This window comes from Lucilia sericata, unplaced genomic scaffold (genome assembly GCF_015586225.1).
Source record: "Lucilia sericata isolate MDLA Ls3-8-SP2 unplaced genomic scaffold, ASM1558622v1 Contig000772F_arrow, whole genome shotgun sequence".
Lineage (NCBI taxonomy): Eukaryota > Metazoa > Arthropoda > Insecta > Diptera > Calliphoridae > Lucilia > Lucilia sericata.
The window spans coordinates 130977-150782 of NW_023994768.1; the positions used below are offsets into that span (position 1 = coordinate 130977).

Below are 19806 nucleotides of genomic sequence, written 5' to 3' on the forward strand. Positions count from 1 at the left end.
AGAACAGAACTAGAGCAGAACTAGAACAGAACTAGAACAGATCTAGAACAGAACTAGAACAGAACTAGAACAGAACTAGAACAGAACTAGAACAGAACTAGAACAGAACTAGAACAGAACTAGAACAGAACTAGAACAGAACTAGAACAGAACTAGAACAGAACTAGAACAGAACTAGAACAGAACTAGAACAGAACTAGAACAGAACTAGAACAGAACTAGAACAGAACTAGAACAGAACTAGAACAGAACTAGAACAGAACTAGAACAGAACTAGAACAGAACTAGAACAGAACTAGAACAGAACTAGAACAGAACTAGAACAGAACTAGAACAGAACTAGAACAGAACTAGAACAGAACTAGAACAGAACTAGAACAGAACTAGAGCAGAACTAGAACAGAACTAGACCTGGACTAGAACTGAACTTGAAATAAACTAGAAATGAGTTAGAAAATCAACTAGAACTCAACTAGAACTCAACTAGAGCTTAACTAGAATTGTACCAAAACTCAACTAGACCTCAACTAGAGCTCAACTAGAACTGTACTAGAACTCAACTAGAACTTAAGTAGAACTCAACAAGAACTCAACAAGAACTCAACTAGAGCTCAACTAGAACTCAACTAGAACACAACTAGAACTCAACTAAAACTCAATTAGACTCAACTAGAACTCGACTACAAATCAACTAGAACTCAACTAGAGCTCAACTAGAACTCAACAAGAACTCAACTGGAACTCAACTAGAAAACAACTAGAACTCAACTAAAACTCAATTAGACTCAACAAGAAATCAACAAGAACTCAACTAGAGCTCAACCAGAACTCAACTAGAACTCAATTAGACTCAACTAGAATTCAACTACAACTCAACTAGAACTCAACTAGAACTCAACTAGAGCTCAACTAGAACTCAACTAGAACTCAACTAGAACTCAACTAGAACTCAACTAGAGCTCAACAAGAACTCAACAAGAACTCAACTAGAACTCAACTAGAACTCAACTAGAACTCAACTAGAGCTCAACAAGAACTCAACTATAACTCAACTAGAACTCAACTAGAACTCAACTAGAACTCAACTAGAACTCAACTAGAACTCAACTAGAGCTCAACTAGAACTCAACTAGAACTCAACTAGAACTCAACTAGAACTCGACTAGAACTCAACTAAAACTCAACTGGAACTGAACTAAAATAGCAATTGAAGAAGACTACTTCAGTATGAACTACTCAGAGGGTTTTATTCCCAAAAGAATACTTTGCAGTTTGGTTCAGAAATGTGCTGGAGGGAGCAGAGTTCATGATATGAATGCTTAGTGATTCGTTTCCGATCGAAATTCAACTGTCTCGGTGCATGTGCAACTACCCAGCTAGCATTTACATGATTCATTGGCGAGCGCGATGATTTTGCGACTATTTTTTTAATCTTCCACACGATTGTCCTCATTTTGTGAATCTTTTTTCAATCTTCCAGACGATTGTTTCATTTTGTGACTCGTTTTATAATCGTCCTGACGATTATTTAAAAAAATATATATTTTAATGTACCAAAAGATGCTTTTGCGAGTAATTTTGGCGATTGTTGAACGAATTAATCGTCGCTTATGTATTTTAGCGATCATCGGAGGATTGTTGTTAGTCAACGATCATATTTTACTCTTCCAAATGATGCATATATTATTGTCAAACCGGTTTATTTATATTACGCAACAATCGCCGATTACGGATTCTGGAGATAGTTGGGCGAATTTTACCGTTATACGTATAAACGTTTAGCAAAAACAAATTATTTTGTCTTCTTTTCAACTCAGTTTATAATCAGTGTCGAGACAAGTAAGAATAAAAAGTGGTTTTTGAAGTTTATTAAATTAAAAATTTAATTTTTAATAAAGTTTCTTATAAATACTAAGTGTATTAACTAAAAAGTGTTTTATTAGAAATCAAAAATTAAATTTATAATATAAAATAATTTATAATGCTATCAAATAAAGCAATAAGATTAAAAAGCAAACGAGAAGCAAAAAAAATGATGGAGTCTGCTTATAATGAAGTGGGATCATCCAAAAAACAAGTTAAAGGCAGGGAAACATCTGATTGCGATGATGTCCCAATGAAAGTCAGTTCTTTCGAAAAATTGGTTGAATCGGATTTCACTGAAACATCATCCGTTTGCGATAATTTTCCAGTTGAATATATAGAAGAAGTGAATTGGCCGAGTAATGAAAGTGTGAAAGAGAAAATTAGACTTTGGACAGTAAAACACGGGTTAACTACAACTGTGGTCAACGAGTAAAACTGTAAAACAGTTGGAAGAATTACATAAACAAATAGAAGAGAACGTGGATATTGTAGCTCAATTGGTATGTATATAATTATCCGTCTATATACATATTTTTTAATATAAACATACATATATACATATATTCATATCAAAATTTTTACAGAAATACGTTATTGGTAAAGTGGGTGGCGACAGCTCCAACTCGTTTGTCAGGAATGCAATTAAAAAATGCTGAGCGATGATGTGGCTGCAAAATTGAGTTGGCGTGGAACGAACAGTAAGCCCAGTATTCAGGAATTCAATATAACGAAAATTATAACAAGTAAGTATTTTTTATAACATGATTTTACTGAATTCTAATTATTTTCTTTTTAAAGGTGTCTGCCATTCAAAATTTCCGAAAGCTGATGATGCAGGTATAAATAAGGTATTACAACAACATTTTGTTCATGCTGGTGACCGTCTCAGAAAGAGTGACCGAACCAAAAAGATTGATGAAGCCAAGAAAATTGACGATTTGGCTGAAAAATAACTTTATTTTTTAATAATTTTTCTATTGCATAATTATTTCCATTATTCATATGTATGTATTTATTTTCATAATTGAATTCAAATTTATATTTAATTTTTTTTTTTTATTTAAAGTTGACAAAAAATGCCAATGCAATAAACAGTATAAAACGAATATCAATACTTTTTATTTTTAGCATATTTTTAGGCATTTTAGGATCAATTAAAATCTTCTTTACGATCGTTCCAAGACTCTTCTATAATTCTTTTTATCGCATCGTAGAAGATTCATTAAGACGATTTTGTAAAGATTCTGTTTATCGCATCGTAGAAGATTCATTAAGACGATTGTGTAAAGATTCTGTTTATCGCATCGTAGAAGATTCATTAAGACGATTGTGTCAAGACTCTTTTTAACACATCGTAGACGATTCATAGAGAAGAGTCGCGGCTGTGACACAGTTACTCCCGTTGCGTTGAACTTTCGTAATTGGAATACGATATCGTGGAAGATTAATTTAATCGCCACCTCCAATCGCGGAAGATCCTTTTTTGAAAGAAAATGCTAGCTGGGTATATAGCATACCATATCAATTTGGCAATATAGGTGAGCAAATGTAGTGCCTGCAGATTCATTCTAGTTCTAACGTAAAATCTCTAAGATTTCTAGATCAAATTCGAGACCAGTTCAATAATTAATGTTCTTAAATGAACGACGTTTTTGATGGGAACTTCTCCTCCTATCGTGAAGTTCTAAGTACAACATTCATTCTCATTTATTGGTCAAATTTGAGATCAGTTTAATAAATAATCTGGCCGTGATCTTCACCTATTTGAAGCTTATGCAAAACATTTACTAGACAAAATCGAGATCATACTAATAACATAAGTTGTGATCGAATTAAATTTTAAAAACATACATGATATGATCCCCAATTAATTGTTAAACTATTTAAAAACCTCTATAAAAAATCCTCATTACATTGTAAGACATAATAAAAATTCCTCTTAATAATAACAATAATACCAACTTATAAGATTACAAAGATATTTTCTATAGATATTTTTGGCAAATTTACAAATAAATAACAAAATTCATAAAGTATTCCAAAGTTATTTATAACTTTTTTTTCATTTTTCTGTTGAATTTAATTTCAAACATTAATCACTTTTTATAAGATCTCGGTTAAACAGAACAGAAAAAAAAACTTAAATAAAATAAGAAGTGAGAATAAAAAAATCACACTAACAATAAGAAAAAACTAGTTACTGCCACGAGAGTATTTTGGCCATTTATTCTTTATCATGATCGTATGGCTATATCCAATTAAAATAACCCTTAAATGGACGTTTGCAATGGTGGTAAGACTAAGAAAAACTAAATATGGTTCAAATTAACAACGAAAATAAAATATATAAAATATATGTGGTGTACAAAAATAATAACGACAACAGAGGGTATTAAAAAATACAACAACAATAGCAAGAAATATCAAGAAGTGATGCCGTGAGGTGTCAAAAACGCAATTGTTATAATTTAACGTCCTTAACTCTTAACAGCCGAATGAATTAACAAACCAACCAACATTCATTTGTTCAAAAGTTTTTTTTTTTTATATGGATGATGATCGTCGTCGTCATCATCAACAACAACAACAACATCATTATTATGATCGTTGAAATGATAATGATGTTGTTACTTGAATTTGTACGAATATAATAAATGGGGGCATTATTGTACCCATTTGGAAATATGTATAATTGATAATTTATACCTGTCGTTTTATTAATTTGATATCAGGAGTAGGACATTAATAACGGTAACGCAATTTGCTTAATAAATTTTGAAACTTTCAAGAACTGGGAACACTTAAACCACCACTGAGGTGACGAATCAAATACATTTTGATCTAGAAAACTTAGGTTGTACTTTTGCAAATAGATGAGATCCTTGAACAAACCTTAGACGATAACTTGAAAACGTCCCAGGATAAATTGGATCTTCGCTCCGTAACGACTCGACCAAAGACTGTCAACCCAGCAATAGCAGTATCAACCGAAAGTTTTTTCCCCCGGAATCGAACTGTTACAACAACTACAACTAATTTGAAACCAAATATGTACTTAATATCTAACTTCTTATCTTTGATAAAAAATCAATTAATTTCCTACCGGACATTAGCAGTAACATTCATTTAAAAAAAAACGAAAAAAAAACCTTAAAAATAAAAACGAAATATTTATTACACTTTGTTTTCCAACATTTAAACGTTTGTTCTTCTTGTTGTGTAGGTCGTTGGAATTATGCACTAAGAGCGAGAGATGTATCAGTCGACCAAGCCAACTAACAAAAGTTCCAACCATCATTATACCCACAAAAGAACCAGAAATTTTATATACAATAGCAAAAACAAAAAAATAAGAACTGCAACAACTATGGAGAAGCAGCAGAGCAAAAGGTAGAATGAAGAAGGTAAAACAACAACAAAAAATAAGGAAAAAAGTTAACAACAACAATAATATTTAGTTGTTGGTTACTTAATATTTGGTCAGGTTTGAGATTGAGCTGTGAAAACGAGGGTCGGTCCACGGTAAAGTTTTAAAAAAAATCAATGGAATGGAAAAATGAGTCAATCCTACGACAGAACCGTTACTTACACCCAAACAGGTAGTAGATATTTGTCAGCTTATTGAAGGATTTAAAGTTATAGTTTATAGTTAGATTCACTGATCTTAAAACGACTCCAATGTTTGTTGATCAAATTCGAGATCGCTATTGTAAACAATATGTCAATAGTCGTTCTTCAAAAGAAGCCAAGATCACTTCTAACCGCCAGGTTGCATGCTCTATATTGATACTAGTTAATTGCGTTAGATAAAATTTGTTATCAGTTCAGTAAATGATCAACCAAAACCCCTAAAGGATCGTCTTATTGGCTACCAACTTCATCTCTTTCCGTAAAGTTGTAAGGACAACATTCATACTTATTCCAAAAGTATCGAATCTTCATCATTTATTGCTCAATTTTGACATTAATTAGACGCAGATCAGCCTCAAATTATTGCTGAAATTCGAGATCAGAGAAGTTACTCTGTGACTTGTTTTGAAAGCAAAAAAGTTCGAATTTCTACTGTTAAATACATTGTGTTTCAAAAGTTTCATTCCCCAACATTTCTTGATCAAATTCGATATTGCTTCGGTAAATAAACTACCTTTGAAAGGTTTCAAAGGATCGTCCTTTCTTCCCTCAACTAAAACCCTCAAACTTTCCGACTTCGTAATCTATAAGCACAACTTTCATACTTATTTTGGACCCCTTGATTTAACGTGAATATCGTCTCTAAATCTAAAGTTTTATTCACACTAGTTGAATCAGTTCATTCTCCAACAATTCTAGATCAAATTCAATATCGTTTCGGTAAATAAACTACCAAAATCCTTGAAGGATATTCCTATATTTCGTCGACTAAAACCCTCAAAAAATATTATATATTATACGACTCAGTTCATGCAAATGTTTATTCTCCAACTTTTCTAAATTAAATTCAAGATCAAATCTTGGTAGCTTACTTACCGAAGAGATCTTGAACTCTAAAAGGAAGTTCGAGATCAGTCCATTAACACTTCTATATCAATAGATTAAACTTAATCATCACCTATATCCGCGAAGTTGTAACCACAGTGTTCATGCTATTTAACTCTTCATTTGTGGCCTCCGATAGGTTAGAGTCTAGTCTGGTAGACCGGAGGTGGTGGGTTCTATTTCCACCTGAGGCACTGTTTAAAGAGCGCATAATGGGCCCGATAGAGGACTATGTGTATTTCTTCGGATTTGATGTATATACATCCTCTTTTCAAACTCTCTAACTCTTTATTTATTGTTAAATTTCAGATCAGTTCGCTTAACATTCTGCCAATAGACGTTCTTTAAAGGAACCCAAGATTTAGCGCAGACTTAGTTCTAGCAAACGTTAATTCTCCAAAATTTATAGATAAAATACGAGATCATTTCGATAAATAAGCTACCAACCCCCCTCAAGGAAATTCGAGATCAGTCTTTAAACATTTGTACAGCAATGAAACACCAGATTAGCCCTTATCTTCTCATACATTCGTACAGTTATAAGAACATTATTCACACTCAATAACTCCTCTAGTGTGGACGTCCAATCTCCGTTAGTGTAAGCGACGAATCTCCACGATTAGTTGAAGAAATTCGAGATCAATTAAATATGAAATATGTCAACATTCGTATTTCAGAGGAACTTAATGGCACGCACATGTTGTCGGCACAGTAGTGCAAATATCAAATTTCTAAGATTTAGTGAACCAATTCGAGATCTAGCGAACGTAAGATCAGTAGGAAGAACAAATACCAACTTACTCAGAGCACAATGTCGATGACATAGACAATTGCAGTGACTTTGTAGCGATTGAAAGATGAATTGAATGTTTAGGCTAGATTTAGAGTAGAGCCTAAAACGATCATTACAAATTGCCCATTCTACACACATGTATAACCAAATGGAGGAATATTCGACATGGTTAGTGCAAACAACGAATCTCCAAGATCTATTGGACAATTTCGATATCAAATCGGTCGAAAGTTGTCTGCACAGTAGTGCAAATATCAAATCTTCACGATTAAGTGGTCCAATTCGAGAACTAACGAATGTAAGATCAGCAGATAGAACATGTGCCAACTAACCCAGAGCACAATGTTGATGACAATTGCAGTGACTTTGGAGCGTTTGAAAGATGAATTCAATGTTTAGTGTAGATTTAGAGTAAAGCTTAAAACGATCATTACAAAGAGGAAGAATTGGTTTGTATATCTTTAAAAACTATGAATATCAATATCATCGATAATTAGATCTTCGCTCCATAACGACTAGAGTCGTACTTGGGCAAAGACAGTCAACTATGTGACAGCTATATCGATCAACAACATATTCCTATGATTTACTATTAATATTACACAACAATTATGAGAAATAATTAATGAAATATTTAAACATTTTAAATATTCTCTTTCTTAACTTTCCAAACCAACCTCGTTACTTTTGTTTTGATGTCGGTGTATTTCATTTAATTTTTTGTTTTTCGGTGTCTTATTGGGATCTGTGCAATGATCAAGCAAAAGTGAGAAATTTTCACGCCAACACTAACACCAATTCTTAAGGAACACCAAAAAAAAGCAACAAAAACAACATCAATAACGTTTGGGTATTCTAAAATTCTAAAGGTAAAGAAGCAACAGGCTACAATTTAAGCCAGTAGAAGAAGGAAAACTGAAACAAAAGACTTAAAATAAACCAAAAAAAAACAAAACCATTCAAACTCTTTAAGAAACCAAAAATTCCACCAACACAACCAGACAAACGAACATCATAAGCAATAGAACTTTTATATACAAAAAAAGAATGAACAATTCAACCTTAAATCTTACCAAAAAAAACAGCCAACAACCAACAAATGAACATTTTATACGAGACCAGGAACAAAACAATTGAATTCAATTTCAAAAGAATTATTTTACTCGCTTATTTTGTTGTTGTTGTACCCACTTTTGAAGGTGTCAAGAAAACGTACAGATTGTTTTGGGTTTTGTGCTGTATGAGTTGGTGTTTCTTGTCTTTTTTTTCTCCTTTAAGATTTGTTTTTATTTTGTAAGGTTGTATACTTTTTATAAGAGGCTTTTGTGCTTATTTAAAATTGTTTTTTTTTCGAAATTTTTCTTCAGTTTTTTTATTCGTACCCAAAGGAATCGAAGGTTTTGTTTGTGAAAAGTAAAATAATAATACTAAGCAAGACGAATCGAAAAACTGGATTTCTTTTGTGTCGCTTAGAATGTGCAACGAATTGATTTTATTTAGGGCTTCATTGGTTTCTTAAAGATGTGGTCAATAACAGGCTTAATGTATAGCTCTACCATAAAATTAACTTACATGTTTCATTAATAGACATGATTGCGAGAAAAAATTATGTTTAAGTAAATTTTGATTTACAATGGTATTCGCCACACTTATGTACGTAGACGTCTAAATATATCGGGATGTAATTCATAGGTCGTTCGAGCCGATCATGCGGTCAATCGGTTGAATAGCTTGTACCAATATATCTGAGTCTGCAATCTTTTAGAGCGGTTCATTGACATAAAAAGTGTTGCATCGAGAATTATGAATATTTTATGATTACAGTGGAACATCAGAATTCCAGAGTTCGGATCTCCAACATTTAGTGGTCAAATTCGAAATATATTCCATAGCATTTTGAAAATTTTGTGGTTATGGTAGAACTATAGAGTTCCATATAATTTTCAGGACATTTGTCATTCATGTTCCATGACATAGCTCGAGGAATATGAACACTCTCTTGCGCCACAATATGGACTTCTACTGAAAACTTCGAATCTCCAATATTTATTAGTCAAATTCCAAATATATTCCATAAAAACACTAAGTTCAGATAGCTCGAGTTCTTCAGCAAAGTGCTTGTACATGGACCGGCTCAGCCATGTACAAAAATTGCTACCTGAGTTCTTCATAGAAGCATTCAGGGGCGCGTGGTAGACCGTCTCTAGTCTACCCAGTGGATGAAAAAGACCACCGTGAAATAAGGTCGTCAAGGCAGGTGTTCACTTTAAGCACTCGACATTCGTGTCATCGGAGGAGTCATCCCAACTTTAACATCACACAGTTGGATACTCTCCTGAGGCATGTCAAGAATGATCTTCGTATATAGGAAATTATTCGCAGATATGTCCAGAATCCATTAGATCAGTCCTCATATACGGTAGCTTTGAACGACATTCATAGAGACGCAATAAATTCCGCGGTCGCAGCCCCGGTCATTGATGAAGAACCTCCCAACTAAATTATTGTATAGTTTTAGCTGTTACAACAACAACAACAACTCATTTGACAGATAACCGTTTCGTCAGTTCTTTCAGTGGAGCAACTAATTTGGGTCACTTAACCAATTCCTGAGTCTGATATAGCCATTAAGACATTCTAACCTTATTCCGAATAATACTGAAAAATCGTCAAAGAATCGCTAATATCTCCTATTATAAGTCAATGACATGATCGCTAAGCTTACTCCATGATAACATGATAACTTCCATAGAAGTCATTATGTATGTTGTAGTCCAAATCTTGATGCGTAGATCATAGAGTTTCACTAACAGAGAGTTCATGACAATGTTCCAAATAAGAGGTGACCAAACCCTACCTTGTTTTCGGGCTGGTTTTGCCTGTACGTAGTGATATTGCCCATAGTGGATATTATTTCCAATCGATTCACTTATCATTATATCGAAGGCGCCTTCTATATCCAGGAAGACCACTTTGTATTCAAGCGTTTTTTTTTTTTTTTTTTTTTTTTTGATATTAAAGAGAATGCCCCTAAGTATGTTATCCGTTTAGTCCGCTATACTTTGATAATATCCAAAATCCATTGATTGTATCCAAAATAATTATGAGTTTTTGGCAGTATTTGAGTGTAGTTGCCAATGAATGCGAATGAACCCATATCTACGCTCTTAGGTTTCTCAGTAGTCTGAAAATGTTTCTCGCCTGATCTTCTTGATTTTGCCTAGAGATCTTGCACTCTTTTTCATACATTTAACAATAAGATTTGCCTTAATTCTTAGAGAAATGTCAATAACAGTTTCAACTTCCGTTCTGGTCAAGTGACTCCTCGATAATCCTGTGAAAATCCTTTAAAAGCTATAATTTAACAACATTTTCCCATACCAGAATGCACTGCAGAATGTAGAGTGCAAAAATAGAATATATTTTTCCCTTTAGGATACACAGACATATGTATATATCACACATATGTATGTATAAATATAAAAGTTTGATATTCAGACGTGTAGGCATTGTCCTGATGTTGCAGCATTCATTGGTATTTATTCCTATGGTTCATAACAATGCTACATACAGACACATAGAGTCATGCATATATCAAAACATATACTATTTCCTATACTTGTATAAAGGACTCTTAAAAGAACTCTTAAAGAAGTAGGAATAAAAAAGAAACACATACCTATAAACTAACTGCTTGGTTAAGGCGTTAACTTGTCTCTTAAAGAGGGAACATTATGCTGTCAAAATTTTAACACTTTTAAACTGTTATTAAAACCTTTTAAGATTAGATACATAGCAGCATATATACATAAATAAATTTATACAAAATATGCAGACAACAGCAGAAGCTTAAACTCTATAAAGAATTCAAAATTCAGTCGAGTTGAAGTTTAAATTAAATACACATGAATTCAAGGTAAAAATGTGAAATAAAAATGCGAATTTAAAAAAAAAAAAACTAAGTAATAACAATTGTATCTTGGTTTTAGTTGCTACCTTATGCTTTTCAATCTTAAATGAGTGCAGCAGAGAGATGAATATATAAATTGTGACAGCTGAAATTGTAGCAAGATCTAAAAACAGTGCAAAAATGTTAAACTTGTTTTCAAGTTGAAGACAAATTAATGCAATTCGTTTTTTTTTTTTTGTTATTTAATGACATGGATAAACTAAACTACAATGAATTATAAATTATTCATGACGAATGTGGAAGATCTTAAAAGCCAACACTAAATCAAAAAAAAAAAAAAAAAAGTTTGTAGTTTGTCATGTTCTAGTAAGAAAGAAATTACAAGATGTAACGGAAACGTAACGTATGAATTCAAAATTAAAATCTGATAAAATTTTAGTGAAAATAAATTAAATTTTGTGGAACTTGAAAGAAGAGAAGATTTAAAGATTAAAGAATTTAAGTCATAAATTAAGTTTGATCTATCGAAGTTGAAAATCCAATAAGAAAGGTGGTGAAAAAAGCAACATTCTTGAGAACTGAAGAAATTGTGGCATTAAACTGTTTTCATAACGTGTTTTCAACATAAGTTGACCAACACTGAAGCATTCATCTTCTTTCCCTTCCTAAGGGGATATTTAAATGTTCCAAATGTTTTTCGAAGGTACAACTCTAACTAAAGAATATTTCAAATAGACCATTGACGAAGTTGGATGCTAAATCGCTAAAATGGAATCACTTTGACTATTGGAAAGGTTTTAAAACTATATTAATTAAAAGTTCATTCAAATATCTGCCGTACGGCCACAGCTTCGATTATATCGCATATATCTCTATATCGCATATATCTCAAATACTCTAGACTCTCATTTAACTCTCGTTTGTGAATATAGGAAATATCGCTCAATTCTCTTCTACACATTAGACAAATTCTATAATATTCGTTTGGCTTTTAATCTAAACTGTTTCCTCGTGAAATTTCAATAACCATATCTGCTCGCGAGGAAATCGTGATTGCTGACAAAGCCCGACAATTGCAGTGAATATATAGAAAATTCAAATCCTGTATCGTTAGCCGTAAGCCTACTATGAACATCGTAAAGTAATGTGTCCATTTTCCTTCCTCATATTCGAGAATAAGTTTGATTCTTCATCTTATCAAGTGAAGCCTGACACCAATATTGACATCGTGAAGACGTTAGACAAACTTCTAATAGAAGTCTTTCCAGCAGTAGAAATTCGGCTATTTTTATTGTACATCCTATAGTAACTCACTCAGTTAACCGCCCGTTTCATGACTGAAATGTAAACTTTACTTTACACTACAATGATCGTGCCTGAACCTGAAACTCATTATTTGATTAAAATAGGGGATAAAAAAAGTCCCTTTCTACAACCATTGAAGAATTGTTTCCACATGTTTAAAACTCGATCTTATTATTATCTCAAGAGATTAATTCTTACATTATCCGTATTTTGAATTGTACAATGTTACCCAATATGAAGGCATGATCTATATGCGTATGATTGTAGTATTAAGAACAGAACTAGCTTTCTAAGGTTTGTGACCTCACCAATCTAACTGCAGGCTTGATGTCAGTACAAATTTGGATATTCCTATTGTATATCCTATAATATCTTATGCAATTGATTGGCTATTTCATGGCAAAAATTTAAGCCTGATTGACGCTCCAGTGATCGTGTAACCTGAAACTCATTATTTAGTTAAAACAAGGGATATAAATGTCGCCTTCAAAACCTAATAAAGAATTGGTTCCATATGTTTAAAACTCATTCTTATTATATCTCAAGAGATTTGTCTTTTTATTATCAATCATTTGTATAATGTTACCCAAAATGGACTCGTGATCTACATATATGGTTAGGATTGTAGGCGCACATAATAGCAAGTTCCCTATCGCTCCTGTAATCATTAGGTTCACATAATATTTTTGCAGTTTCGCTGTTCATGGAAGTTTATCACTGGCGAAAAAAAACTTTCGGAAGATACAGCTGTTGCTGTGATTGGTTCCGGAGCGGTTATATAATGGTACAATGGGATCGTCAATATGCAATGAGAGGATTTATCTAAATCATCATCATTTCGAATAACCATTTCGAAATCCTAATCTAAGGTACCAATTCCTTTCAATATAAGCTTTTGTATAGATATTCAGAATCCATTATAGTTTAGAATCTAAATTGATGTCCAGCTATTACATAATATCAGAGGCTTATGTCAAACTTATTCAAACTTAAGTTTTTCCAGGAGTTTAAAGTTTATTTATAGGCATATGAAGATAGATGAATTCATGACGAGATTCCATAGGAGAAGAGATAGAACATTGCCTTGTATTTTACCTCGTTTCAGCATTCAGTGGATATTATGTCCTATTTGACCTATACATTAATAGTATTATCGGATGGCTAACATCGAATACAATCGACTTTATTAACATGCTATCCAAGAAGAACCCTGGGAAGAAAGCAGTGTCAATTGACGAATTGGATATATTGTTGATCTAAGATGTAAATCAATAATCTTTTTCAAGTTTTTTAAAAGTAAAACTGACAATACTGATAGGTCTCAAATCTTTCGTTCTAGTTTTAGAGGCTTTTACTCTTTCAGGGATGATTCTGGCATATAAGATCACCCAAGGCAGGTCGAGTATACATATCTATCTTTTGGTATAACTATCTAATTCCATCACTACCCGGAAATTTATTGAATCTGTTGTTCAATTACTTCTTCAGTTTGGTCAAAACTAAAAGATTAACATCAATGATGAAACTTCGTTCATGATTCATATATACGAGTATAATACCATTAAACACAGGCTGAGTATATTGGAATCAATAAAGGAATATTACTCCTTTATTTGCATTATACTGAATACCACTTGGTATAATGCCGAAGGCTTCGAAGTTCTATTAAAATTCTTGCTCTATTTTAACGGCAGTTTGGCCAGAACCAAAAGTAAAATAACGATTTGCCGGTCCTGCACTAAGTACACATACATTCAAGATTTAGATATGGAATGAAATCAATCAGCTGCTATAATGCTGTCAGGGCTAGAAGATTTATTTAATCTTTTGCTCTGTTGCAACGTTAGTTCAGCCGTCCTTCAAAGTTTAACAGCAATACCGAAAGGATTCTGAATCAAGGAATGTGAACTCTATTTGGAAACCATGTAATGATAAAAAGTGCAAGTAAACTTATACTCTAGAGTCTAGACGATAACGTTATACAAAATTCACATTAAATAACTTATCATATTCCTAATATTGTTTAGGTCTAGTTGTATAGAAAAAACTTCACTCTTTGGAAATTCCCTATTTATAAAAAATTTTGTAAGAACTTTAATAGAAAAATAATAATTATAGAAAAAAACTTGCAATACATTAAATAAAACCTATGAAATCATCGTGATTTAACAAGAATTAATAAAAAAATAACAATTATCGATAATTGCCAGCAAAAACTTTAATATCAGAAACATACTACCCCTTTCATAAAATTTATAAAAAAAAAAAACATTGAAAAAAGAACATTGAAAAAAGCACATATTGTTGAAAAAAATTTGATAAAAAATTATATGTTTCAAGTAAAAACAAGATATGAAATGTATAGAAAACTTACCTCGTTGCACAAATAATTATTGACAGCAACCATAAAAATATAGTTTTGTTGTTTATATTTGTTGATTTTGCTTATTGGTGTTGTTGCTGTTGTTGTCGTAGTTTAATGTGACAAATAGTCAACCAACCTTAGAGAAGAAAAAACAAAACAAAAACCGAGAAAATAAACAAAAACAATTAATTAAATGTAGTACTAGTTTTGTTCTTGTTTTTTGTTCATACTAGCAATTGCTGTTGTTGTTGTTGTACTACACCACCATCACAGTCTGTATGTCTGCGTTTGAATATTTATTTATTTACTAGCTATACCCAGTGTGCTTTGCTACCCTAAAAGGAATATGTATAAATAAATACCAGATTTATTATAGGTATGTTACATATAAAAGATGTCAAGCAAATTATTGCAAGTTCGCCAGTTTCTATCTATCGCCAATTTCTATCTATCTACAAAAAATTTGAATAATATAAGAGTTTCCAAGATGCACGAAATTTTGTATTTAATTCATATATGTGGTGCTAAGCCCCCCATTGAAAGTCCGCCCGTTATTCTCTAAATGTTCACATGAATGTCAAAGTTCTTCATGTAAAATTTTAAGATTCTAGCTCTAATAGTTTCTCAGATATACGAATTTAATTCATGTGGGGGCTTCAAGCCCCCCCGGATGAAAGTCCGCCCTTTTTCCTCCAAAATATTCAGATGATTATTAAAATAATTTGTTCAAAATTTGAAGAATCTAGTTCTATTAGTTTCCCAGTTAAACGAAATTTTGTATTTAATTCATATGGGAGGTACCAAGTAACCCATTGGAAGTCCGCCCGTTATATTCTAAATGTTCAGGTGAATGTCAAAGTTCTTCAAGTAAAATTTAATGATTCTAGCTCTAATTGTTTCTCAGATATACGAATTTTTCTATTTTATTCATATGGGGGCTCCAAGCCCCCCAGATGAAAGTCCGCTCTTTTTTCCTTAAAAATGTTCAGATGAATATTAAAGTTCTTCGTGCAAAATTTTAAGAATTTAGTTCTATTAGTTTCCCAGATAAACGAATTTTTGTTTTTAATTAATATGGGAGGTGCCGCTCCCCTCATGGGTAGTCCGCCAATTTTTTACCCAAAATGTTTATATGGATGTTAAAGTTCTTTGTGCAAAATTTTAAGAATTTAGTTCTATTAGTTTCCCAGATAAACGAATTTTTGTATTTAATTAATATGGGAGGTGCCGCTCCCCTCATGGGTAGTCCGCCAATTTATTACCCAAAATGTTTATATGGATGTTAAAGTTCTTCGTGCTAAATTTTAAGAATTTAGTTCTATTAGTTTCCCAGATAAACGAATTTTTGTATTTAATTTATATGGGAGGTACCACGCCCCCTAATGCTAGTCCGCCTACTTTTTGTCCTAAATGATCATATTGACACTAAAGTGGCTCCGACAAAATTTGAGGACTCTAACTGTTATATTATCTAAAATATACGGATTTTATATTTTCTTAATGTGGGCGTGGCTCATCGCCCACTTGAAATTTCGAAATAAAAAGTAGCCTATTACCTATTCCAGACATGCAGGAATATGCTGTGAAAATTTCAAGAAAATCGGTTCAGCCGTTTAGTAGTCTATAACGTTCAAACATACAAACATACAAACAAACACACATTCATTTTTATATATGTATATAGATTTATGTATTTATTTGTTTATCTTTATGACCCGCTCCACTTGCTGCGCTGCTGTTAGAAATTTCATATCGTATACACACACAAATGTTTGTGATTTTTCTTTCTTTATTTTCTTTTGCTAAACATTTTCTTCTAAACATTAGTGTGAATTGGTTTTTGCGGATTTTCTTTTTTAATGCTCTCTTTACTAATTCTTTTAAATGTTGCTTTTGTTCTACCATAATTATTGACTAATTGTCACATTGATGTTTTCTTTGGGGGTAGAGCAGAAAGTAGGAAAAACAAAGCAAAAAACTAGCAATAACAAACTGTGTAATAGAAATATGAAACAAAACATAAAGGAAAATAAGATCAACGTCACTCGAATTTAATATGTCATAGATATGGTGTGTCAGGGATGCAAAATGAAAATATGGAATTGTGCAAAAATTGTGTACTTTTTTTAGCACACATTTTTAGCCTGTTTCCAGACAACGAGTACGAGTACTATGATATTTGTTTTTGTCACAATAACAAGGGGGTGTATTTTATCTCCTCTTCTGTGGCTACCAGCGGTTAACGGTATCCTAAGGCTATTTGAATCTAAAGGTAGGAAGGTCTTTGCGGATGACATGGTGCTACTGATCGTGGAAGATGTCTATGCACCATCAGAGACATCTTGGACTGTACAGAAGGTAGGTATAAGGTAGAGAATTTCAGTCTGCTAAAGTTAGATGACGTCAAACCAAATTTATCTAGAAGAGCTCAAAGGTGAGCCTTTATTGGCATTACTGATGCCATTAGAAGCACTCCACAAGCGGCTTTGTGCATCATTCTGTACCTGTCATCTATAGAACATTTTGTAGCGGGTGTGGCAGCTGGTAATCTATTAAGACTCAATGAATCTTCGTTAGTCAAACCTTCGCTCGACAATCATACAAAAATTCTGTACGAAGTGGTAATTCCCCTTGCGGAATTACAGATTATGATATACGATTCTAGGCCTCTGATAGAATTTCCAACTAGGGATTATTGGCATGTATCCGATAGACTGTTTGGTGGGTGTGCAGTTTTCACTGACGGGTCCAAGATAGACTGACGAATGTAGAGTCTGTCAAACAGAGATTCTAGCGATCTGGAAAGCGAAGGAAATCAGGAATCATATCGGTCAGTTGTGACAATTTAAATGCCCTTAGACTGTGTTGGGTGCCGGGGCAATCGTTAGATTAGGTTCGACCCACCCATTTGTCACTATTATAGGTTGATATTCGAAAAAATCCGAGAGTCATAAAACAGTCCTGTGATAGTAGATTGGATTGTAAAGTATCAAAGGCCCTATAACCAATATTTGATATAGGGGCTACTAAAATACTTATAGGACTGCTAACGGAGCATTGCTCAGTTTGGGCCTTTGTGAGTAAGTGGGACAGTAATATAACGGACTATTGTGGGTTATGCGAATATGAGAAGTAGAGACGATCGAGTGTATAATTTACCACTGTCCTAGGATACAAAATCCCAGGCGGAAATAGCGAGGGAATAGGAAATTACGGGTCTTAGCCCTAGCAGTCTACTAGGTTTTATCAAGGAGGTTAGTCACTTCTTCGACTGGGCTTTATATGGGGACATGGAATTTCTCTAATTTTTTTATTTTTAGGGTACTGACTAAGTAAATCTTTTGAGCTGTAATCCCTTGGGAATCCACCAACTCGAAAGGAACTTTACATAATTAAAAAAGACCTTCCATTAATAAACTGTAATCAAAATACCTCAAATGCAATTTTCCGGGGGTCCAAAGTAAAAATTATCTAGATTCTAGAAGACTTTTTTTTTAAATCAATACGATATTTATACCCAAAAGTATGCAGAACTTTTATAAACATTTTAAACCAGGAAGTGTTTGTACTTTTAATTTTACATAGAACCAAAAATAAAATTACAATATTGTACCTACTTTTTCGGCCCTCTGAGCAAGTTGGAGAACAGCACCGCACAACAAATTTTCAATAGGAAAAATCACTCACACGTACATGTAACACACTCAAATGCACACACATTCAACCGATTTTGTATTTCTTTATTTACATGTTCATTTCCATAGCATGGATAAATCAAATAAATAAGAACAGATTTAAATTGAAGGGTGTTTACAAAATTTCAAATGTTGATGATGCTTTTTTATATTTGTTTTTATGTATTTTTTTTTTTTCTTTTAATATTTTCCTTTTAGGAGTTTTTCTTACACACACACGCGAACGCTTAGAAATAGAAAAAAACATCCAAAGACGAAAATAAAAATTAAAGAAAGACCATTAAAACTACGTACAAAAATAACAACACACGAAGTTAGGGAAATGAAGGAATAATAATAAAAAAGATTTACTTTAAATTGGGCTGGCAGACTGTTGTTTTTTATTATATTGAATATATTAAAATATTAGTTAATATTTAGTTAAATGCACATTTTTCTTTTTTATAACACAAATATTTATTCCACAACTTGTTTATTTACCAAAAATTATATTTATTTTGTTAAATTATTGTATTTTTCATTACATTCTCTTAAAATACTTTTTTGTTTCTTTTTATTTTTCAGATTCAATTTCTTGTTTTTCTTTTGATTTTATTGTTATTCATAACATTTTGTCACAAGTATTAGTTTATTTATTAACTTTTCTTTATTATTTTCATAGTTTAATTTATATTTTCTTAGCAGATTTTTGTTTTAATTGAATAAAAAAACTTTTATAAATTGTCACAACCCGCCGCGTTATACACATAAACTTGCTATTATGAGCACAAATTAAACACGAATGAAGAATGAAAAGGAAAATATGAAAAAAACAATAAAAAACTGTTCTCTTATTAAGGCAGCGTTGCTATTTAAGGTATAAGTATTAGTTGCCAGGGATGTACACATTTATTCATTTTAATTGTACTTATTGGGCTAAAATGTAGCATATATTAAAGAGTAGACCTCCACCGGTAGGTTAGCAGATAAACTAACTAACTAACTAACTAACTAAACTAACGAAAGAACTAAAGAAATAACACTAACTAACTAACTAACTACTAACTAACACTAACTAACTACTAACTAACTAACTAACTACTAACTAACTAACTAACTAACTAACTACTAACTAACTAACTACTAACTAACTAACTAACTAACTAACTAACTAACTAACTAACTAACTAACTAACTAACTACTAACTAACTAACTAACTAACTAACTAACTAACTAACTAACTAACTAACTAACTAACTAACTAACTAACTAACTAACTAACTAACTAACTAACTAACTAACTAACTAACTAACTAACTAACTAACTAACTAACTAACTAACTACTAACTAACTAACTAACTAACTAACTAACTAAC

General features: G+C 32.3%; 1 protein-coding gene across 7 annotated transcripts in view; it reads right to left on the minus strand.

Annotated features, from left to right (window-relative positions):
* The window catches only part of LOC119607995 (leucine-rich repeats and immunoglobulin-like domains protein 3), a 77999-nt gene extending 59101 nt beyond the window's left edge, over positions 1-18898 (minus strand). Inside the window, exons 1-3 of one of the 7 annotated variants that reach the window (XM_037962186.1) lie at positions 18801-18843; positions 18372-18675; positions 14764-14890 (exon numbers count right to left, since the gene is read on the minus strand). The gene's annotated coding sequence lies outside the window, so the exon portion shown is untranslated. Of the gene's footprint in view, positions 1-14763; positions 14891-14984; positions 15069-18367 lie in introns of those variants that run through there. The other 6 variants (XM_037962185.1, XM_037962187.1, XM_037962188.1 and 3 more) reach the window with 6 other exon arrangements.
* Between the last annotated feature and the right edge of the window lie 908 nt (positions 18899-19806).